The following is a 25,227-nucleotide window of genomic DNA, read 5'->3' as shown; positions in this document are numbered from 1 at the left end:
CCAATCACCAATTCATCCATTCGTGTCAAATCCAATCATGTTTCATGAATCATACAAATCAATAATTCAATTTACAGCAGTAACATCATCGAAGATTTCACAACACAACATATGCATAAATATTCATAACAATCACCATCAATTAAAAGGATTAAAACCTTATATTTACCCTTCCCTCATATCAACCATAATTGAGAACCATTACCCATCCTTACCTTGTTATTCCTAGCAATTTTTCTTTCCAAGCTTATATGGATGAGTTGTTCTCCTTAAGCGTCTCTTGCCCTAACACTCTTCTCCTCTTTTCAATTTCACGTACAAAATAGAATGATGTCTATTCTTCCTATTTTCCTTTTTATTATTAAGAATTATCATTCCAATTAGGCTTTTTCTCATATGTCTTCACTTACTCTCCAAATGACTACCTTGTCCTTATTTTCTCTACACATCTAATTCATATTATTTTCTTATTTATTAATTATTATTAACATAAACTGTTATATAATCCATATAATATATGTCTTATCTTAAGGTCTTACCCCTCCCACCAAAAGTGTAATAAATACAATAGTCATAAATAATTATTATATTAATAAATAAATAAATATTATAAACAACATAATTCTAAATTGGGGTGTTACACAATCACTCTTATAAACTGATCGTTCTAGTTTTTTAAGTCATATGGATGAAGGGTGACGAAGGCCCTCCCCTGCAAGGTGCCCAAGGTTTCCCAGTCTCCTCTGGATGTCAGCTTAGTACCATAAAAGGAGAAAATGACGCTTATGGTTGGCACGACCTTTAGGCGGCCACATATAATTTCAAACGCCTAGAAGAAACCCTTTATGTTGGACGATATCTAGGAAGAGGCAACGTTCATGATCGCAAATACCTCAAACTCAAATAGAGTGAAATGAATCAACACTCATAACTTATGAATAATATGGAGATGCATGTAGGAAAACTCTTCTGAAGTGTTGGAAGGAGTAACCATGTTTGCCTGTTTGTTTTCACAACTAGGCTCCAGAATTACATGTGCCTCATCTCTTGTTCATAAAAAGTTTATGCCCTTGTGATAGAAGCCAAATTTTTCCTAAGTGGTGAAGGTAGTATTGTGATCTTCAAATCCAAAGCATTTTGAAGAGATAGGGGCAATTTGTGATCTAGAATTTTCTAGGAAGCATATGGGAAAAAAGGGTCACTGTTACTATAAAATTGGAATTACTCTCATAATTGTCAAACATTCCTATTTCAAAAAGTTTGTTGTTGGTTATCTCGTCAGGCCGTGTAGCATTTCTCATACAATATTCCCACATCTCTACATGCCTCCAAGTAATGAAGGGTTCAACTACATTACTCCTATCATCTAAATCCATAATAATATCCATTTCTAGAAAAAAAAGTACAATGGGAAGAACTTAATACATGTGCTTAAGATGATGAAGGATGGAAGGCAGAGTAAAACTTGAAAAATCTTGATAAGAAACTTTCACTTAAATATCTAAAAATGGTAGGAAGTATGTACGTGAAAGGGTTCAGATTCACACTCTTATAAACTAATTATCGAGGGGTCGTAAACTATTATTGCCTTGGCATAGGTACGCGTCAACGGTTGAATAATGGAGACATCTACGACTCAAGGTTCATACATGCATGTAATGGAAGGTTCAATGAAACACAAGAAGGGGGTTTGAATTGGGTTTCATTAATAAAACTTTTTTCGAACACCCAAACACAAACAATGCAAAAGTAACAATGATAAAATAACATAATCATTTTTATCCTAGTTCCCCTTTAACAAGGTTAGTCTAGTCCACCCGTCAATATGATTTTGCCTTCTCAACAAGGACTTAATCCACTAATAAAAAACTTTGATTACAACCAAAAAGACCGCAGTCAATGTCTTCTCAAGGATTTTTATCATACCCTAGTCCCTCAAGGAAATACAACTCAAAGAAAATATGTCAACGACTTCTCGAGTAATCTGACTATCTCCTAGTCGCTCCAGGAAGTTAACCACAAGGTTAAAAATACAGGATTTACATTTACATAATTGCTTCTACGATAAGAAAATTACACAAAAATGAAGATAAAAAATTACACTTAAATGACTTGAAATATAAAGCTCTAATTGTTTCTCTCTCTCTCTCTCTCTCTCTCTCTCTCTTTGTTGTTGTCTTTGAAGTTCTCTCATACTTTTCTCTTTTCTTCTTGTTGTGATAAAGCTTAAGTAGAGATCAGAGCTTATCTTTAGATCTTGGTGAAAATGAGACTTCATAGTCTAAAAGTTCAGAGTCCAATACTTATGTTCTTATCTTGGGCATACCTCACAATCTTGAAATATTAAAGTCTTGAAGTAACATGGTTTATCTCAGAGTCCTTTTAAATAGATTCTTGAGCAATTTTGGCTTGACAACTCGGATGCTTGACTTTCATTTAAAGCATGCCTTTTTTTATTTCTTGATACAGAGTGCATCTTTAATTCAGAGTCTGCTTGCTTAGAGTCTAAAACTTCACTGGTCCGAAGTCCAAAACTTGCTAGTCTAGAGTCCACGGTCCAGAGCCTACTTATCAAAATTTGCGCACTTAATAAACTATTAGAGTACAAATTATTCTCTATATATTTTATGTTTTGTTATAACCATTAAATGCTGCACTAGGATAACTTTATTAAGCCTATGAATAAAGACTCCAAAAGTCCAGGGTAGAAACAACCCAAATGGCCAAGAAAGAACCAAGTGAATGTCACCCTGGGTCACCCGACTGCAACCCCAGGTCTCCTGAGTGCGACCTCGATCGCCAGACCCAAACCATCGTTCACTGCCCGGTCCGTTTCTTCATACATATGTCTGTTTGGAATTTTAATAATCAATACTTTATTAACCCATACTCAATTCAAGATATAATAGAAAACGAAAGCATACCTTTAGGATCCATCTAATTTCAATGAGAAGATGATGATCTTGCTAGAGTAATGACCTTCCAATTGTAGATTCCTTAATTCCTTAGTTCCTCTTCCAATGGGACGTGAGAATAAATATTTCTATGATTTTTTTAGTGTCTACAATTGGGGACCATAACCCCTTATTTATAAGAATCACATGCCCTTTCATAAAAAGTCATGTTTATTCAATTTTAGAATCTCATGCTTTTCCATAAAGGGTCATGATTATTCAAGGTTTCTTATTTCAATTTTACCTATCACAAAAATAGAAATAAGACTTTTGGTATCTTCACAATATTTTTTATGACAATTACATCCTTAGCTATAAACCTTACATTAAATAGATCACTTTAATTTGGCTAATTAAATAATGGTCATAACACATTAGTTTATTACATGTATGACCCAACAAATTCTAACAGTTACATATATGGTAATCACAAGAAAGTTAACTAGAAAGCAACATGAGAGGAGGAAACAGTTCCCGCTATAGTTGAGAGGAGAAAGTTAACTAGAAAGCAACATGAGAGAAGGAAACGCTTCCCGCTATAATTGAGGAAGATTCAGTCTTTCCCCACTCCCACGATTTCATAGAGAAATTATGAGAAAATCATTTTTTCCCTATTATTTGGCCCAAAAAGTCTCCATATATACTTTTTCCCTAAGATTTTGGAGATTCATTTACTGATTCTAAAAAAAATTGAGCATATAGATCCTCTTACAATCAAATATGTATGAGGAGGGATTTGGATCCCCTCCTGTTATTTGTCTCATGTTTCAATTTAGCTCCAATTTCAACCATTCATTCATTATATTTTAATTTCTTTTTATATTTTTACTTTTTCTTTGACGGTCAATCAACCATTAGATTAAAAAAAGGAGAGATGGCGGGTTGACAAGGATAGGAGATGATCTATTTCCGTTAAAGAATGCATTAAAGCATCTCCAATAGTGAGAACTTAGAGATTGCTTAGCTTTTAAGTTCTATTCCTTAAACTTTTTTTATCATTGGAGTGTGATGATGTGCACCATTGATTGTTTAAATATAAGGGACAAAACTTCATGAAACAACTTGAAAAGTTGAGAACTTAACATTAAATATTATTATTTTTGAGACAATTCAATTGAAATAGTAATGAATTGTGGTTGTTAATTGTAGTACAATTACAATAATAGAAATTGGTGAAGTCTAATATACAATACTTATTTATAATTACTAATGAAACAAAAATATTTTAGATTATTTATGAATTCCTTAAATGCAATACAATGTGACAATTTGGACCAAAATATGACACCAACTACCAAAAATATTTTTCCCATTAGAAATCCTATTAGGCAACCAAATACGTGAGCAGGCTTTCGGTTTCTAGCTCACTTTTAGTGTGAATATGCATAGTCAAAATCATAGGTCATACTTTAGATAGAGATTCATGTTGGTATAGTATAATATTACAAACTAGAGAAAAGAAAATGATTACACCTATAGGCAATAAAATATTCTAAGAAAGTTTTTCATATGGATCAATAGTCAACAAACTTTCCCAATATGATCTTTAACACAACTATGATATCTTGAGGTAGGGTGAGCCAGGGTGGTTTTCAGACTTTCATGTCATTAATTAACTTTTGGGGATGAGAATCAAAATTCAATTAACAATTAATTTCTTAAACTGATTCTCTTAAGAAAAAGGAGTGAGCCTATATGGCATATCAATTATATTATGTTACTTTAGTTACACTGAGACATTTATGTATTATAAATAAACCTTTTCTTTGGTTCCTCTCTATGTCGTCACTTGTCCATATTGTTTGAAAAAGTATAGAGATTTATAGAGAAAGTAGCGTCCTTTGCGGCTCCTCAAGTAATATGCAAAGGTTTTGAAGCTGCTTTGCTTATTTAGTATGTATGTTTTTGGGATAGTTCTGTCCACAAATTCTCGTAAATAATGTACAAAAGTTGCTTTCTTAGAGAAGTTGAAAAGACAAATAATAGCCACATAGAATGAGGTCTTTGTGGGAAATGAAGAACAATTGCTGCCATGATGTTTTGCCTCTTATAAGTTTCTTTTGAAGGACTTTGGTGCAAATTGCTACTCATTCCTACTCTTTGCTTGCTTTATAGAATAGCTCCTTTTGTAACTTTTGATCTTTGGTTGTGTTGGATTAACATTTTCTAATTCAATAATTTTACTTCAATCTAACATCAATAGTTTAAGGTCAACTTTTACTATTTAGAGTACAAAATAAACTTTTTATGAATTTTTTTATAACATAAATGAAAATAATATTTTATTAAAATTTATTAAAAATAATAAGATTTATCATTAGACTTTAGAGACTCTCGAGCAATCTTTTAAAAATTGGATCAGACCGGCCGATTGAACGGTTCAACCTCGAACCGTAATCTAACCTGGTTCGGTTTGAACCAACAAACCACCATATATATAAAATCGAGATAAAATCACTTCAATCATAAAAAACCGAAATAATTGCATAGTCGAAACCGATTTTGCTGAATTAGACGGTTCAAAAAGTAAAAGTTAAATTTTTTTAATATATTTTACTTTCCTCCCTTGTTTTCGTTGTTTAGATCTAAAAAATTAATTATATCAAACTTTTAAAATTTTATAGATGGAAGGTAAAGAATGAAAGACATGAGACAATGTAAAATGCAAATAAAAAAGAGAAAAAATAACATAGTGCTTGTGGACATGGGATAATTGATGTTGGCCTTGAAAAATATGAGAAAAATTATGCTTGACGAAGAATCTTTGGTTTTGAATTAAGCAATTATGACAAATATATAAATATTGGTCCTTAATTAATTTTCTAATTGGTTATTGAACATTCTTCCTCTTTTCTTTTGGAAGTTTGTTTATGAGTACTATATTTGTTTGAGATTTTTATTTTATAAATTATGATATAAATTAATTTTATTAGAATTTTAATAATATATTTATTTAATTTTTTAGTTTAAATTTAATATGCGGCTCGACTACATTATAACTGGTTTATGTGATTGAACTTTGACCCACACGTAAAAACTTTATTTTAAATCAATTTTACTAAATTTGATAAAGAAACAAAGATAAGACAATAGAAGGATGGAAATACGATTGAGAAGAGGCGAGAGCATAGGAAAATAAAATAAACAACCGAAAATAGAGAGAAAAGATATATAGAGAATGCACTAGAGATTTATACAGGTTTAACCTAATTATTTGACCTATTTCAATTCCTAAGAGTTTCCTCTTAAGAGTTCAACTGAATACAAACTTGAGCTTTTACAAAAATAGTCCACGAACCTACGATAAATAAATAAAGCTTTTACACTGGTCAAACTCAAGAACCAACAGGTAAATCTTTTACACAAATTTAGCTCAAGAACCTTCAAACACAACTTTTGCTCAAACTTAACTCAAGAACCATCAGACATAGTTTTTACACTGATTTAGCTCAAGAACCTTTACACAAGCTTTTATATGGTTTAGTAGCTTGCAAATTCTAAATGCTTTACATCAATAATTCATAAGAGAATCACACTCTTGAATTAAACAACTTAAATACAACGCCAATTAAAACACAACTCTCACAAAGGCTTTTCGGTCTTTTAGCATTACGATAATTTTGTGAAAAATCAATTTCAATAACAAAGAGTAAAATAAAAATAGAAAGGTTTATATTTATAAATCAAGTGTAAAATAAAATGATGAGAAGTCTCCGTTATATAAAAGAAATTTTGCCTAAAAAGGGAAAAGAACCATGCCTCAAATTAATTGAATTAATCTATTAATTCTTATTTTAATCGATTAAAAACTTCAAAAAGGCGGAAAACCTAATTTAGAAAAGAAAATTTTAAAATGGCTATATGAATTAATAAGTTAACAACTTTTTTTAATCAATTAAAAGGTATTTCTTCTTGATCTAATCTATTTTGATCAATTCCTTAATTAATTGAGAAGTGAGTTAAGTATCCTAATTGATTAGAAACACTTCTTAATTAATTGTATACATTTCTTTATAGGTTTTAAGAAGTTTAAATAAAAACAGAGAGGTTTGAAAAGCATTTTCGTGTGTGTGTGTCTGATTACCTTAGTACTTCAAGACTTACTCTTGACCTTTTTACAATTTAAATTGATCACTCTAAGACGTTAAGTGAAGGACTAGGAAGACATTCATATTTTCTCTCTTTCAGACTTCAAGGTCCCCTACTTAATTCAATAATTAAATATTAGCACGTCAACTAGATCTTTGAATTATTTGACTGTTGAGACTTGAGGTATCTTCTTGATCAAATGCCATCGCCAAGAGCTGACTCAGGAGTTGCATTCAACTCCCCCTTTTGTTAGTTTTCATAGATAACTCTTGAAAGAGTTTGGATGTTGATAGCTCTTTTGCAGCTGCTTGATAGTTGTCATCACTCGGGGAGGTGAAAAAAAAAAGAAGAAGATAGATAATTAATTGGAGTGGTTAAACTCTCTCTCTCTCTCTCTCTCACACATATAAAGAGAGTATATTTTACCCCTAATGAGAGTATATGTGTCCCTCTTTTGCCATTATAAAAAAGATGGGTAAATAAATAACATAAGAACATAAATCACATATGAAATTGAGAAACAATCAACTAGTACTTAAAGAGTGGTAAAGAAGAAATATTAATCCAAAAATAATTCATAAATTAAAGATATAGTTACAAAGAGAAGACAAAAGGAAACATGAAAACAATGCGAAAAAACAAACAATAAGCAAACAAGCAAAAATTTATGAGTATCATCATCATTATCTTCATCGAAAAGCCCAGGAGGCAAAGGAACCCCAGAGTTAGCAATGTTACGAGCCAGGAAATTAAGTTGAGCAGATACCCTATTCATGGTCTTGGAGTAAGCTTGTTGGTTGGTGATAATGGAATTAAGGAGAGATTCAGTTGGCAAAGTATGAGGAACTTCATAATTGAATTCCTCCATAATTGATGGTTCTTCTTACTACTAAGATGATGTTTGTTGACGTTGAAAGCCTTTTTATGTTGCTTTGGAGACTTTCTACACCAAGATCCTATTTTTGTGTTCAAATTGCATATGGCCTAGGCTCTATCTCCTTATTTTGACCAATTATCAATCAACTATTCTAGTTCTAGATCGAATCCAACATGCGTCAGAATCTTCATAATCAGGTTATCATATGCTAACCAAGAACTTCCCATCATTTGGGATTCAATCATGTGGTAGATTAACCCACTAGCCTAATTGGTTTTGACATTGTTGGCTAGTAGCCATGTCATTACCACATTAGTTTTTGAGACTTGTCCAAGATTAAATTTTTTCGGGGAGAGAATGTGGGTCGTCACATAGTGAATGAGACAAATATATAAAGTCACATATTCGGCGGTGAGGGAAAATTTGTGACCCACATTGTGGAACCTTGTTTTGCAGATGATACTTTTAACAAGGACATCAAATTTTGATGATGACAACTAATGTCTTCAAACAAGTCAAGCATAAACGGTTAAGCGGATAAAGATACAAACCCAATCACTAGGGTTTAATGGAGTTGACTATCCAAAGATGTCAATCAAATGAAATATAATCTAAAGCCTCATCTCAAGCTACTCAAGAAAATTTCCACAAAAAATAAAATATTTGGCAAGTCTTGAAGTACTAGAGAAACTCCTAATTTAGTAGTGAGTGAACCTTTTGTAAAACATAAAGGGCTTTATCGTAAAAGCACATAGATAAATCACAGACACACACAGACACACAAAAAAATGTTTTTCAAAATGTTTTTACCAAAAATAAAATATCTTCAAAAACATCTTGTAATTTTGCTAGATGAATTGGGAGCAGTCAAAATAGCTATAGGCAAAATTTTGACTTTTCTAATCCGTTGGAGCATTTGTCATATCTGTTAGATCGGTTCAAAATTGAGTCGAAGTTATGATAACGCCTTAATATAGTGAAACAACTAGATATATTTTCCTTCCTTTTATTAACTTACAACTGATTATATTTCAAACTTCTAATCGGTTGTAAATATGTGTCAATCGATTAGAAGGTCATAAAAACCATTTATTTGAAATTCCTTTTTGAGCCAACCTCTAGCCTATAAATAGAAGTCCATTTTCTCATTTCATTTCACCAAAAAAAATGTGTTTTGGGACACCTCTCTCACTCTCTTTCTCTCTTTCTTTCTCCCTCTCTCTCTCTCTCTCTCTCTCTCGCTTTCTCTCTCTCTCTCTCTCTCAAAGTTTTATTTAACTTTCTCTCGCTAATATTTTAACCTAAGTGCTTTCATGAGAAAAGTTATTTTGTGAGTGAGGATATAATTGTAATTTTAGAAAGGGTAGAATTGTAAATTCACAAAAGGAATCTTTTGTATACGCCTTGGATGAATATTATCCATCTAGAGATTTGTTTGGGTTAGAGGATAAACTCGTTCAGAGCTTTGGTTTGGGAATTGTGTGATTAAACCCTAGTTTAGGTTTGAGATCAACCCATGATAAAATCTCATAGGTTCAAGCTCAACTCAATATTAAAAGCTTGGTAGGTTCTTGGTCAACCTGGTATTAAAACTAAGATAGGTTGACGCTTATCTCGATATTAAAAGCTTCATATGTTCGAGATTAGTCTAGTGTTAACATCTCGCTGGATATTGGATATTCTGTGTATAACCAATGTTTAGAGCTCAAGGTTTATTAGGAAGATCCTAAAAGTCCCACATTGGTTGGAGATAGAGCATTGAAAGAGTATATATAGAGGGACACTCCTCACCTTATCAACCGGTTTTGTAAGGATGAGTTAGGTCAAACTCTAATATGGTATCAAAGCCTATCGATCGGACCATTGGCCGTCCACCGTTAATATCCAAGCACCAAGCCAAAAAAAAAAAGAGTGCTGAGCGTGAGGGGGTCTATTTATTTACTATTTATGTTATTTACAATTAATAATAGCATAATTGTAATAATCAATCATATTAATTAAATTTGATTCCAATCAATTCTATTGATTTTATATAGCATGTTTAATAATATGTAATTAACAATACTGTTAGAAAATTGCTAGAAAGAGATAAATTGTTTGTAAGCCATTTAAAAAGATAAATTTAACATCTAATTAGAAAGAGATAAATTTTAAAAGAGTTTTCTATATATTAGAATTATATATTAGAATTGAAGCTTAATAGTCTAATATTTTGGTTAATGTTTCCAATAAAGTATTCCTCTAAAATAAAATGCTAGTAAAACTATATATTCCTACCTATGTTTAAATAATAATACACTATTTCCCATTTCTCAGTAAATAAAAATCATATAAATATTGGAGTTCCTTACTCCTGCTACAAAACTGGTATAAATTGGTCTAATAGTAAAAACCGTTGTCTTTGTGATTAGGGGCATCTTTACATAGCATAGAACGAACTTCTATGATGCATCTAAGTGCCTCCATGTCTTTCTCTTGTATTGCATTTCCTAGAAGTTGTTGCATCTGTGAAGCAAATGTATCAACCAAAACTTGCACATATACGTTCATGTTACGATTCATAAAATCCAGATGTCGATCACTTGTTAAGAGAGGTTGTTACTTACCGAAACAACCACTTTTGAACCCTAGTACCATGATCTATTCTCTTTTCGATTCCCCAAGAAACTCAATATTTTTTGGAAAATAAATACAATACAATACAAACCTTTATCCTTGAAACATAATCTAAAAAACTTGAAACATAAACAATCACAGTAACAAAAAACTAAGTTTTCATCATAGCAACAAAATATGGAAATCAAACCAATCTAAAATAGTGAAAACATAAAATATATAAGAATTAATAAAGTTTGGGTAATTTTCTCAAGTTCCTGCATCCTGCTCAAGTTCGACATGATTGCCGAAGTATCACAAAAATTGTTTTAGGGGGCAATTGGGTTAGATTCTCACAATCTTTCAAGAAGAATATGCAATTGATATCTTAAGTTAGTACAGGAAAAAAATATCAATTCAAAAAATACAATGAAATGAATTTTCTTACCACTTACATGAATACAATTTCTGCATATTATCCACCTTCAGTGCTTCAACAATCACACTGCAAACAATACAAAATAAAGAAGTAATTTGAGAGGTAAAACCTTAATATGAAAGGAAAAAAATTGGAAAAACTAAACCAAAATCAAACCAAATCAATCTATAATATGAGAGGTAAAACCTTAATATAAGAGATCAAACAATCCTATAGTAATTGATCATTAAACAAAAAAAACATAAATAAACATTTGAACAAAAATAATTTACTGAGCACTTTCATCAAATACCTTGTGAGCACAGTCCCGTTTTACATTTTATTACAGTGTTGTATGCTTGCTGTAACTTTAATCCTAAACAGAATCTGCATTGAATCAAACCACAATCAAATTGTAGCATGGTCAAAGTTATGACGAAACCATAAAAAATCAACAAAACGGTAAATAGTTTATCGTAACTGATTCGAACTCAAACGTGAAATCTCAAACCAAATCATAAAAAACTTGCAGAAGAAAATCAAAAGATAAAGAAAATATCAAACATGATGAAAGAACTGAACACTAACCCTAACTATGGATAATGAAAAATTAGGGGAAAGCAGACGGTTAGGGAAGAAATAAATAAATTGGGAAGTGAATGAATCAAAGAGGGAGTCCAATTGTGGAAGAGGGAAGGATGGAGAAACGAAAAGTGTATGGGATGGTGGAAGATGGAAAGAAACAAAATATGGCATAATATATTGATTAATGAGAGTATAATTTGAAGTGTTTTGAAGAATTCTAAGAGGGTGAAGAATGGAAATCATTTTTTGCAGTTCCAATGTGGTTTATGAAAAAGCATGCTGCAAATTGATTCTTTCCAAAGAGTGTTTGGGTGGCTAAAGTAATGACTCTGCAAATTCATTCTTTCCAAAGACGGTTTGGGTGGCCGAAGTAATGACTGTAGTAATAATAGGGTAGAAATGCAAGCTACTTAAAAATTAGGAATAATTAGGGGGATGAAATTACCTTTAGGTCCCCGATTATCATTCTCAAATTGGTGATTAGAGGGTTAATGAAATAATTTTCTATGTAATCTACTTTATTATATTAAAAGTAGATATATAGGGTTTTAATAATTTGGTTGGGTAGCACCAGTTGAACCAGTTGAATAGAGGCAGTCTGAATCAATTACTGAATCGTTCTTGTAAGTAAATTGGTGGGAATCAGCCAAAATTGAAAATTGAAAAAAATATTCGATAAATCAAAGATTTTTTTCAAATAATAAGTTTGATGCTACCTATTGTCTTCTTCTTAAAAGAATCAAAATAATATCGTTTTATAATTATTTTATTTGAAAGGTAATATAAATAGAAATCTCATGAGTGAAACATTTATCTCTATTCTTAAAAGAAAACCAAAAGAAAAAGTTTTATAGGCATAGGAAATTGATTTGATCTATGATATTTTTTTTTTTTTGGTATTTTTTAGACATCATGATTCTTTTAAAGGGTTAAGTATATTTTTAGTCCCTATAAATATCTCAAATTTTATTTTTAGTTCCTATAAAAAATGACATATTTTAGTCCCTACAAAAGATTTATATATGCAGTTTTAGTTCCTTAAATTTTTAAATTTTTTAATAATTTTTTCATACGTGTTTAGAATACTTTAAAATATTTCTTTACCAAATTATAAAAAATTTTAAAATAAGAAAAATTAAATATGAATTTTTTATATTTTAAAAGATAATAATAAAAGTAATGCAAATCTCGACTTAGAAATCAAATTTTGAGTTTTTTTTTCGAAGAACTTTTTATAACGTTCTAAACTTGTCTTTAAAATAATCATTCAAAAATACACATCAGTTTAACAACAGAGACTAAGACTACGTACATAATAATTTTGTGGGAACCAAAACTTATCATTTTTTCAAAGAAACCAAAAACAAAATTTGAGAGTTTTATAGGAACCAAAAACATATTTAACCCTCTTTTAAATGTATTAAAGATCAGATCATCACATTCAACTGGATTAAATATTTTTACAACTTTGTTATATGTATCTAATCATTAACTAAATTATTCGATTTAATTCAAGTCTATCAAACAATTTAATTTTTAGTTAAACTATTTGATCCGTTGCTAGGGGTGACAAATTGGCATATTTGTCCCGTTTAAGTCTGTTCGACAAAAATCTGCAAAAAAATGGGGCATAGCAAGACAGAAATATTTGGGGATGCGGGTTAAAAAAATTTCCCGCCCCATAAAAAGTGAGGGCGGAGTAGGCCCACAGACATTGAATCTTTAAGTTTAAAAATTATAAATTAAAAAAAAAAACGCGTGCCCGAAAAAAAACGGGATAAAACGAACACATTAAAGAATGCATACTTAAAACTTTGCTCTATTCCAAAAAAAATCCAGACAAAATGAAAATATCCGACAAATCGAACTTATTTTATCACTCTTACTCTTTACGTTAAAGCTCGATGGCCGAGCCAGATTCATTAAATTTGCTGAGTTTGAAAACACAAAAAGAGACCCGAAATTTGGTTTGCTACTCGTTAATTTTTTAAAACACAAAGTACAAACATAATATAAGATTCTATCTCTTATTAGAAACACAAGACATGATTTAAGGGTGGTTATTACTCTTTCGGTTTTATTAGATCGACCGAACAAAGACAATTCAATGAATAAGGTTGTTTGTTTTTTTTTCTTGGTCATAATAAAGTTGATTTATAGAATAAGCAAAACAAAATTATAAAGTCTAACAATGAAAAAAAGAAAGATATACATCGCAATAAAACACAAGCTCACACTGCATTAGAAAGAATAAAAACACTTGAACTACGCACGTATCCTTCATAATACACTTTTATTTGAAAATATAAAATACAAATACAAAAAATGAACTAGGGTTGTAGAAATTTGGACTAATGCCATTGATTCATATTCTAAATCTATGTTTAAGGTCTGATTTAAAGAAGACAAAAATATGAATCATCTGATCTTCAACGAGAGTTTCAAGTAAAAAGCTTTGTGTGGACATCAATTATGGACCTTATTATGCTTACCATTTGGTCCACTTGGTGAGACCCAATCTTCTCCTTCCAAAGATCTTCGAGTAGTTCTATGTAAAATTAACAACTCATGCAGAAGACGTTGGCTGTCTATATGTCTTTCAAGATTCCTACGAGCCTGCAGCAAACTCATGAAGAAGGTGGACATCATTAACATAACTAGGAAGATTTTCACTAATGTTGTTGTATTTGCCATGCAGTGGCAATGTTGTTTGTGCTTGCTATATAATTAAGGGTTATGATGTGAGAGTGGTATAGAGTCAAGCTCATATCAAGTACTATATATATTAGGAAGATGGGTTTGTTTCTTCATTCACTCTAAGAGAGACTCTAAATAATATTTAAATTAGTCAAAGCTATACATATGAAGATTCCTTTAACTTTTAAAATTAAGTTAAAAGGAATTTTGATGTAGTCTTTTTTTATTTGTAGTTAGTGAGTACCATTTAGTTGATATTTGATTTGTTGGGACATAGGTCAAACCTACAATTTTTATTTCTAGGCACACTAGGTTAGTGAATTCAATAGTATTGAATTTGGATGCGAACCGGTATATTAAAAAATCTCAAGTCTCGCATTCATATAGAATGATATCTATCGACATATAAAAATGTTAACAATGTCAAATTAAGCTTGTTTATTTTATCTATATATGATACAGTCTTACTTAATTGATAATATATATATATATATATATATATATATATATATATATATATATATATATATATATATATATATATATATATATGTGAGATTTTGGATCGAACTCTAGTATGGCCGAAGGGTAGCTTCTTGGTTCGACAGGGTTAAGCATGAAGTCGAAGGTTGTTCACATGCTTGTGTCGAAGATGCTAGGGTTGTTAGCATGTTAAATTAGGTTTTAGTGTTTAAACCCTAATTTGTTAAGTTAGCTTGTTTATTAAGTTGACTTGTGTAATGGGCCTTGTGGAAAAAGCCCATTAGTTAGTATGTTAGGTTTTATTATAAATAGCATACTAGTCTCTCATCATTGAAAAGCTGCAAATCCTAATTTAGGGTGAGAGAGGTTATTTGTTATTCTTGTAAACTTGTAATCTTGTTTTAAGAGAAAGTAAAAGAATAGCAGTTATAACCAAATATTGTGTTCTTCTTCTCCTCCCTAATTCCCTATTATACTTTGTTCTTGGTATTCAATTCACAACAAATTGGTGCGGTGAGCGTGGAGAAGATGCCTTCAACAAAGTATGAGATTGAAAAGTTCACCGGAGTGAATGATTTCGGTCTGTGGCGCTTGAAGATGAAAGCCCTACTGGTTCAGCAGGGTTGTTTGGAAGCGTTGAAGGGAGAGGCAGCCATGAATGCTGCATTAACGGCAGCGGAGAAGACAACTATGATCGAGAAAGCACACAGCGCAATTCTGTTGAGCCTTGGTGATAAGGTTCTCCGGCAGGTATCAAAGGAGACGACGGCATCAGGGTTATGGGTGAAACTTGAAAGTTTGTATATGACCAAATCGCTGGTAAATCGACTCTACCTGAAGCAAGCTTTGTATTCATTCAAGATGATTGAAGACAAAGTATTGGCTGAGCAGTTGGATATGTTCAACAAGCTGATTCTTGATCTTGAAAATATTGATGTGAAGATCGATGATGAAGATCAAGCGCTGTTACTATTGTGTTCTTTGCCTCGATCACATGCTCACTTCAAAGAAACTCTCTTGTATGGAAGGGAGTCCCTGACGTTTGAAGAAGTTCAATCAGCCTTGTACTCTAAGGACTTGAATGAACGAAAGGAGCATAAACCTTCGACTGTTGGCGAAGGTTTGGCCGTTAAAGGAAAACTCTTACGAAAGGATGGTAAGTTTGACAAGAAGAAAGGCAAAAGCCAGTCGAAGTCTTACGGTGGCGAAGCATCTGGCATTCGATGCTACCATTGTAAGAAGGAGGGTCACACAAGAAAGGTGTGCCCTGAACGCCTGAAATATCATGGAGGTAAGGATAATGGCAACGCTGCCATTGTTCAAGATGATTTCGAATCATCTGATGTTCTTGTGGTTTCAAGCAGTGACTCTAAGAAGGAGTGGATTATGGATTCAGGTTGCACTTGGCACATGACTCCAAACAAAGACTTGTTCGAGGAATTATGTGATCAAGATGGTGGATCAGTATTGCTGGGAAACAACAAGGCTTGCAAGATTGCAGGTGTTGGATCTGTGAGATTCAAGCTCCATGATGAGTCAATAAGGTTGTTGACTGAAGTCAGGTATGTTCCTGATTTGAAGAGAAATTTGCTTTCTCTTGGTGAATTCGACAAGAAAGGATATGTTTTCCAAGGAGAGAAAAGTATCCTAAGAGTCATGAAGGGGTCGAAGGAAGTCTTGAGAGGCGTGAAGAAACAAGGCTTATATACCCTTGAGGCTGAAGTTGTAAGTGGTTCGACAAATGTTGTATCCACGAAACCTTTGTCGAAGACAGAAATCTGGCACATGAGATTGGGCCATGTCAGTGAAAGGGGTCTGGTCGAATTAGGGAAACAAAATCTGCTTGGTGGAGACAAAGTCGAAAAGCTGAAGTTTTGTGAACCCTGTGTACTTGGAAAATCTTGCAGAGTGAAGTTCAACAAAGGCAAACAAAGAACACATGGATCCCTTGATTACATCCATGCTGATCTTTGGGGGCCTGCAAGGTGTGCATCACATTCAGGAGCAAGGTATTTTCTATCCATAGTAGATGATTATTCCAGAAAATTATGGGTATTCATCCAGAAGACTAAGGATGAAACTTTTGAGAATTTCAAAAGTTGGAAGACTCTGGTTGAAAATCAGACTGGCAGGAAGGTCAAGAGGTTGAGAACCGACAATGGCCTTGAATTTTGCAATGAGGCATTCGACAGTTTTTGTGCTGCCTTTGGTATTGCAAGGCACAGAACTACTGCAGGTACTCCACAGCAAAATGGTTTGGCTGAAAGATTTAATCGAACTATTTTGGAGAGAGTCAGATGCATGTTGACTAGTGCGGGGTTAAAGAAGGTGTTCTGGGCTGAGGCTGTTTCGACAGCAACATATCTGATAAATAGATGTCCTTCGACAGCGTTAGATATGAAGACACCTGAAGAAGTTTGGTCGGGACATCCACCAGATCTCGACAAACTGAGAGTATTTGGCTGCGTAGCCTATGCTCACATTAGGCAAGACAAGGTCGAACCTAGAGCTCTGAAATGCATGTTCATGGGATACCCTGATGGAGTCAAAGCTTATAGGCTATGGTGCCTAGAGCCAGGTCACAGGAGGTGTATCACCAGTCGAGATGTAGTTTTTAATGAAGCTGAAATGGCTTTTAAGAAAACTGATGATGTTGGTCGAAGTACAGAAACATCTGACGAAGAGCTGGAACAAGTAGAGATTCCTGTTGAGGTGGAGCATGTTGATGCTGAATTGCATATCCCAGATGAAGTCGAAGAAGAAGCAGAAGATGCTGAAGTTGAGGAAACTGACGATGACTACCTATTGTCGAGAGATAGGTCGAGAAGAGTCATCAAGCCACCTCAGAGACTTGGATATGCAGATCTTATAGCTTATGCCTTAATCTCTGCAAGTGAGGTTCTAGACGAAGAACCTAGAGACTATAAGGAAGTTATGAGGAGTCGAAATAAGACTGAATGGCTGAAGGCCATGGATGATGAGATAAAATCTCTTCATGATAATCATACCTGGGAACTGATCAAGAAACCTGATGGGGCAAGGTTAGTCAGCTGTAAATGGATTTTCAAAGTTAAGGAAGGAATTGAAGGAGTGACGTCGAAAAGATACAAGGCAAGGTTAGTTGCAAGGGGTTTCACTCAGAAAGAAGGTGTCGACTTCAATGATGTGTTTTCTCCTGTTGTGAAGCATAGGTCCATTCGAATGTTGCTTGCCATGGTGGCACAGTTCGATCTTGAACTGGAACAGATGGATGTGAAGACTGCGTTCTTGTATGGTGATCTAGATGAAACGATCCTGATGAGGCAACCTGAAGGGTATGTCGAAAAGGGGAAGGAAAATTATGTGTGCAAGTTAAAGAGATCTTTGTATGGGCTGAAACAATCTCCTCGACAGTGGAATAAGAGATTCGACAAGTTCATGGCACGCATAAGTTTCATTAGAAGTCAGTTCGACCACTGCGTTTACTTCAGATTTCGACCTGGTAATTCATTTGTTATTTTGTTGCTTTATGTGGATGATATTCTCATAGCAAGCAACAGTGTTGAAGATGTGATGAGGGTGAAGGCTGAACTCAATAAGGAGTTCGATATGAAGGATCTGGGAGCTGCTTCCAGGATTCTTGGAATTGACATTCGGAGAAATAGAAAGAAGTCGAAGATATGCTTATCTCAAGAGGCATATCTACGGAAGATTCTTGAAAAGTTTGGTATGTCGAATTCGAAGCCAGTTGTGACTCCAACAAACCCTCAATTCAAGCTGAGTATTGATCAGTGTCCCAGTACTGATGTCGAAAGAGTCTATATGAATAGCATCCCATATGCTAATATAGTCGGCTCTTTGATGTATGCTATGGTCTGTACTAGACCCGACATAGCTTACGCAGTCAGTCTTGTAAGCAGGTACATGGCGAATCCTGGAAAGGCTCACTGGCAAGCATTGAAGTGGATTTTAAGGTACATAAATGGGTCTCTGAATAGAGTCCTAATTTATGGTGGAGCCTTGGGTGAAGATAGTAAAGCAGTAATAGAAGGATATGTCGACTCTGATTATGCAGGTTGTATGGATTCCAGAAAATCTATTTCTGGATATGTTTTCACTATGTTTGGCACTGCAATTAGTTGGAAAGCAACACTTCAGAAGGTTGTTGCTCTATCAACCACTGAAGCGGAGTATATTGCCCTAACTGAAGCTGTGAAAGAAGCATTGTGGCTTGAAGGTTTTGCGAAGGAGCTGAAACTTCAAGGTCGAGGTATCACTGTTAAATGTGATAGTCAAAGTGCAATACACCTATCGAAGAATTCAGCCTATCATGAGCGAACTAAGCACATTGATGTGAGGCTGCATTTCGTCAGAGGAGTAATCGAGCGTGGAGAAGTCCAAGTGCTGAAGGTTTCGACTGAAGACAATGCTGCTGATATGATCACCAAGACATTGCCGAGTTGCAAGTTTTTCCACTGTATGCAGTTGATAAAGCTGCATGAAGAAAGCTAGTTTGTTCCCTTGATGTTGTAGAGTTAGATCCAAGGTGGAGATTTGTGAGATTTTGGATCGAACTCTAGTATGGCCGAAGGGTAGCTTCTTGGTTCGACAGGGTTAAGCATGAAGTCGAAGGTTGTTCACATGCTTGTGTCGAAGATGCTAGGGTTGTTAGCATGTTAAATTAGGTTTTAGTGTTTAAACCCTAATTTGTTAAGTTAGCTTGTTTATTAAGTTGACTTGTGTAATGGGCCTTGTGGAAAAAGCCCATTAGTTAGTATGTTAGGTTTTATTATAAATAGCATACTAGTCTCTCATCATTGAAAAGCTGCAAATCCTAATTTAGGGTGAGAGAGGTTATTTGTTATTCTTGTAAACTTGTAATCTTGTTTTAAGAGAAAGTAAAAGAATAGCAGTTATAACCAAATATTGTGTTCTTCTTCTCCTCCCTAATTCCCTATTATACTTTGTTCTTGGTATTCAATTCACAACAATATATATATATATATATATATATATATATATACGGATCATAGAAAGAGAAACCAATCCAGTCCATTAAAATCAACAAAATCAAAATTTAATGGTCGTGATTCATTGTTCTCATTTCTCATAATAACCAAGTGTTCTCACTTGAGTCGTCCCCTATATATATATATATATATATATATATATATATATATATATATATATATATATATATATATATATATATATATATATATATATATATATATATATATATATATGAGAATGACATATTTATATGAGAATGTGAGAATGAATCTGAACCATTGGATTTTAAAATAAATGGTGGAGATTATGGGTGAATCTTTTTTTTCTCTCTCCTACATCATTTATTTCAAAATGTAGGAGAAAAAAAAAATTCACCCATAATCTCCACAATTTATTTTAAAATCCGATGATTCAGATTTATTCTCATATTCTCATATAAATATGTCATTCTCATATGATATGTCATATATATATATATATATATATATATATATATATATATATATATATATATATATATATATATACTTTGAGGATTATAGATTTGAATTTAAATTTAAATTTGAATATATTTATGTTTAAGATATAATATTGTACTTGTAAAAAAGTATATAATGTGTGACACTCTTATATTGGTAGAGAAGGTCAGACATCTTAGTGGATTTATGTGGGTTAGAACTTGTTCAAGGCGGCAAGGAACTCTGTTCGGTGGTGTTTTTTGCTATAGAGAGAGCAAGCTCACGTGGGTTGTGAAATTTTTTTGTTAGACTCTTTGAAATTAAAAACATTTAAAATTAATGTTTTACAATTAATATTTTTTTAGTCCTTTATTAAGAAAATCTCAAGTCTTATATCAGTTAAAAATATAAGGATTTATATAGAGTGACATTTATCATCTTACAAATCAATTTTGTATGATGAGTTATGTCAAATTTGTTATTAGGGTTGATTGACATATTTTTGTAGACAACTTATTTGACAAGATGTTTAGACTAATGGTGAGAGATTATGTCTCTTGTTTTCTATGTTCTTTTTGAAGTGAGATAATTGTATATTCGCTTCGCTTGAAATTTATTTAATCAAAAGATTTTTTTAGCTTATCATATATTTCTTTTGGAAAAAATTATTTAACATAAATTAGTTTAAAAAGATTTAATTAAATTATAATCTACATGAAAAAGATTTTATTAGATTTGGTTTAATTCAAAAAAAATTGATTGCTAAATATTGGATTCAATTGATTTTAGAGTTGTTCCAATTGGAGATTTTGGCTGAATAGTATTTCCTATATAAAAAGGTGGTTCTCCTTATTTGAAATCTCACCTTTTGAATAAAGAAATTGAGTGTATCACATTTGACTTTCTTTGAGTCTTTGTATTTTGTTTAGTGGGTAATGCGTTATCTTAGTGAATCTTTCATAATTTAGAAAGATAAAGTATTTAGAATGTAATTGTGATTTTTGTCACACCATAAGTAATTGATTCTTGCAAACACTTGAGATAGTATTTAAGTGAAAGTGAGAGGATCTAAGATTTAGAGAAGCTGAGTTGAAATTTACATGTAGTATTAGGAAAATGAAACTAAACTAGGAGAGTTCAAATGAGATCGCCGTGTATTATTGACTACTTGAATTAATGAATTTCTTTCCTTTGGGCTATAACCTTTCAGATATATGCAACATTGCATCAAACTGCGTTACCAATTTTTGTGTTCTTTATTTTTTTTAAATTGTTCATTGCTCAATTCATATCATCTTGTCTCCCACATTATTACAATATTGTGAGAGACATCTTTTTCTAACTAATCAAAATTTCAATTGGCGTCAGAGCATGCACCCTATTCTAGTCGGGTGCATTCTAGAGTGTTTATTATTTTTAAGATGGGCAATATGAAAGAAAGAGGATGCGTTAATCATTCTCCAATTCAAGATGATACTAGTTATGATTATTGAAAAAGCTCGCATGGTTGCTTTTCTTAAGTATATGGATAGTAAGACATGGAAAACAATTATCATTGGATGAACTCCTCCAATGATCACTACTAAAGATAATTATGTATTTGTGAAGCTTGAAAAAGATTGGACACCTACTGAAAATGAAGTTGATTTTGGAACTTTTCGTGCTCTTAATGCTATTTACAATGGAGTTAACAAAAATATTTTTAGGATCATCAACATTTACACTAGTGCTAAAAATACTTGGGAAAGTCTTGAAGTTTCTCATAAGAGTACCTCTAAAGTTTGTATGTCAAGACTTCAACTATTCACCATAAAATTTGAAAATTTGAAGATATGTGATAATGAAACTATTTTTGAATTCAATCTTGCCTTCATGACATTGCTATGTATTCCTTTACTCTTCGTAAAAAGATATCTAATGAGAAATTTGTGAGGAAAATTCTAAGATTTCTGCCAAAGAGGGTTGACATGATGGTTATAACCATCTAGAAAGCGTAAAATGTATTCGTGATAAAAGTTGATGATTTAATTGGCTCGTTGCTAACCTTTGAGATAACCATTAATGACGAATCTGAGAAAAAGGGTAAAAGTGTCGTATTGAAAGAAAATATTATCGATTATGAAGACTAAGTAGATTAGGGCACTGATGAAAATCTAACTAAATGTATTGTTATCCTTGCTAAGAACTTTAGCAAGTTCATGAGAATACTGGATAAAATATTTGAGAATAATGTCTCTACTAATGTCAAAGACAATCAACAACATAATTCAAAAGGTGACAACTTTCAATGTCGAGAAAAATATAGTGAAAGACAAAAAAAAGGCCAAAGTAATTCAATTTTGTGAATGTGAGAGATTTTGACACATTCAAGAAGAATGTCCTCAGAGAAAGCAAAGAAAAAGTTACAATGCCACCTTCTCGGATGGTGAGTCAGACGAAGAAAGTGAGTCTTTTAGAATATCATGTGGGTTGTCTTATGCTTGTGAGTTAAGAAGATACATACTAGTTGGTGATCTGATACCATATATGATGTTCATATCCAATAGAGGGAGTTGAGCATGCGAGGTCAACAAAATGTTGACACAGATGATGGTTCACAGATGGACATGACAAGTGCAATAGAAGCATTGTGGAAAAGATTCAGGTCTTTGGATGTTGTAAGAAAAATATCATTAAAAAGTAGAGTGTGTGAAATTGCTTACCCCACTATGTCTTTAATATGCCCACCACCTCAGAAACTAGTGGCTATGATGTTTATCGGAAGCTTTCATACCATGAGAATACTGACCAATCATACTTTGATTCTCAAAGATCGTCAAAAAACCATGTACACAATTTTCTCAAAATAAACCATCTCAAAAGTAGCCATCTAAGAAACAAAATTCTAAGAAGCAATCAACTCTAAATCAATACATTACTCGATTTCCTATACACATTAGGCCATATGTTGATGACATAGTTGGTATTGAAGAAGATGAGAAATATGGGTATAGAATTATTGCATCATTACATGGATATGATGAGGATGGTTGGTCCATTGTCCATCGAGACTTGGATAATGAATTGAGAAATAAATCGAGTCTCTATGTGAAGTTATTTGGAGATTTATTATCAGAAGTGAGATAATATCTTATGAATTCATGTTTGAGTCCTCATCCATAGGAGAAATGGATGAATTTACATGATACGGGTTATGTGATATCAAATAAATATAATATCATTCTTGTCTGTTATGGTATCCTAGTTTGACTTTCTTTTCTATGACGACATCATATTCACCTACCATATATGTTTATTGCATTGGTTTTATAAACCAAAATCATTGGGTTCAGGTAATAATTTATTTATATTATTTAATTTTGACATAATTATTTATATGTTAGTTCAATTTGAACAAAAAGCAAGGATTTTCGTTGCTAGAAGTCACATTGGATTGGAAGAAATAACGTTTTTTTGAAAGCAACCCCTTAGATATTAGGATTTTTAGGAGCTTTACAACATTGCCAACAACTTAAGCATTGTTAATTAAAACTAGTACATTAAATTACATTAAATGTCATTGATTCAAAATTATATTAGACTTTTTTTTTGTTGACAAATATTAGATGTTATTATAACTAAGAACTAGTAACAAACCCGTGCATACGCACGGGTTCTGTTCGGTTACGCGAATTTGGATAAATCATTTATTTTAAATCAAAATGTTTAAAAAACATTAGATAAATAATTGATTATTTCATATATAAAAATACTTAGATCAATAATTGATTTTTTTTCCCGTATACCATTTTTGGATTAAAAATATTTAATCATAAATACTATTTCTCGTATATAAAAATATTTAGATCAATAATAAATTATTTTTTCGTATACATACTTCATTTTTGTATAGGTATCATTTACAAAAATATTTGGATCAATAGTAAATTTTGTATACAAAAATATTTAGATTAATAGTAAAATTTTTCCCGTATACCATTTTTGATTAAAAATAATTAGGTCATAAATACCATTTTTCATAAATAATAGATTTTTTTCCGTATATAAATATTATTTTTGTTTAGGTATCATTTACAAAAATATTTGGATAAATATTAAATTTTCGTATATTAAAATATTTACATCAATAATATATTTTTTCCCGTATACTATTTTTGGATAAAAAATATTTGATCATAAATAGCATTTCTCGTATATAAAAATATTTAAGTCAATAATAGATATTTTCTCGTATAGAGACTTCATTTTTGTTTAGGTATCATTTACAAAAATATTTGGATCAATGTAAATTTCGTATATAAAAATATTTACATTAATAATAGATTTTTTCCCGTATACCATTTTTGAATAAAAAATATTTGGATTATAAATAACATTTTTCGTAAATAATAATACAAATATTATTTTTATTTAGGTATGATTTACAAAAATATTTGGATCAATATTAAATTTTCGTATAAAAAAATATTTAGATTAATAATAGATTTTTTCCCGTATACCATTTTTGGATCAAAAATATTTGATCATAAATATCATTTCTCGTATATAAAATTATTTAGATCAATAATAGATTTTTTTCCCGTATACCATTTTGGAATAAAAATATTTGGATCATAAATAATATTTTTCGTAAATAATATATTTTTTCCATATACAAATATTATTTTTGTTTAGGTGTCATTTACAAAAATATTTGGATTAATATCAAATGTTCGTATATACATTTTTTTAGATCAATAATAGATTGTTTGGCCTATTCTATTTTTGAATAAAAAATATTTGAATCATAAATAACATTTTTCTTATGTAAAAATATTTAGAATAATAATAGTTTTTTTTTTCCGTATACAAACTTCATTTTTGTTTAGATATCCGTTACAAAAATATTTGGATCAATAGTAAATTTCGTATATAAAAATATTTATTTCAATAGTAGATTTTTTTCCCGTATATCATTTTTGATTAAAAAATATTTGGATCATAAATACCAGTTTTCGTAAATAATAAATTTTTTTCGTATACAAATATTATTTTTATTTAGGTATCATTTACAAAAATATTTGGATCAATATTAAATTT

Source organism: Vicia villosa, unplaced genomic scaffold (assembly GCF_029867415.1).
Source record: "Vicia villosa cultivar HV-30 ecotype Madison, WI unplaced genomic scaffold, Vvil1.0 ctg.000320F_1_1, whole genome shotgun sequence".
NCBI lineage: Eukaryota > Viridiplantae > Streptophyta > Magnoliopsida > Fabales > Fabaceae > Vicia > Vicia villosa.
The sequence above is the reverse complement of the archived record's forward strand: the minus strand, read 5'-3'. Positions refer to the sequence as shown.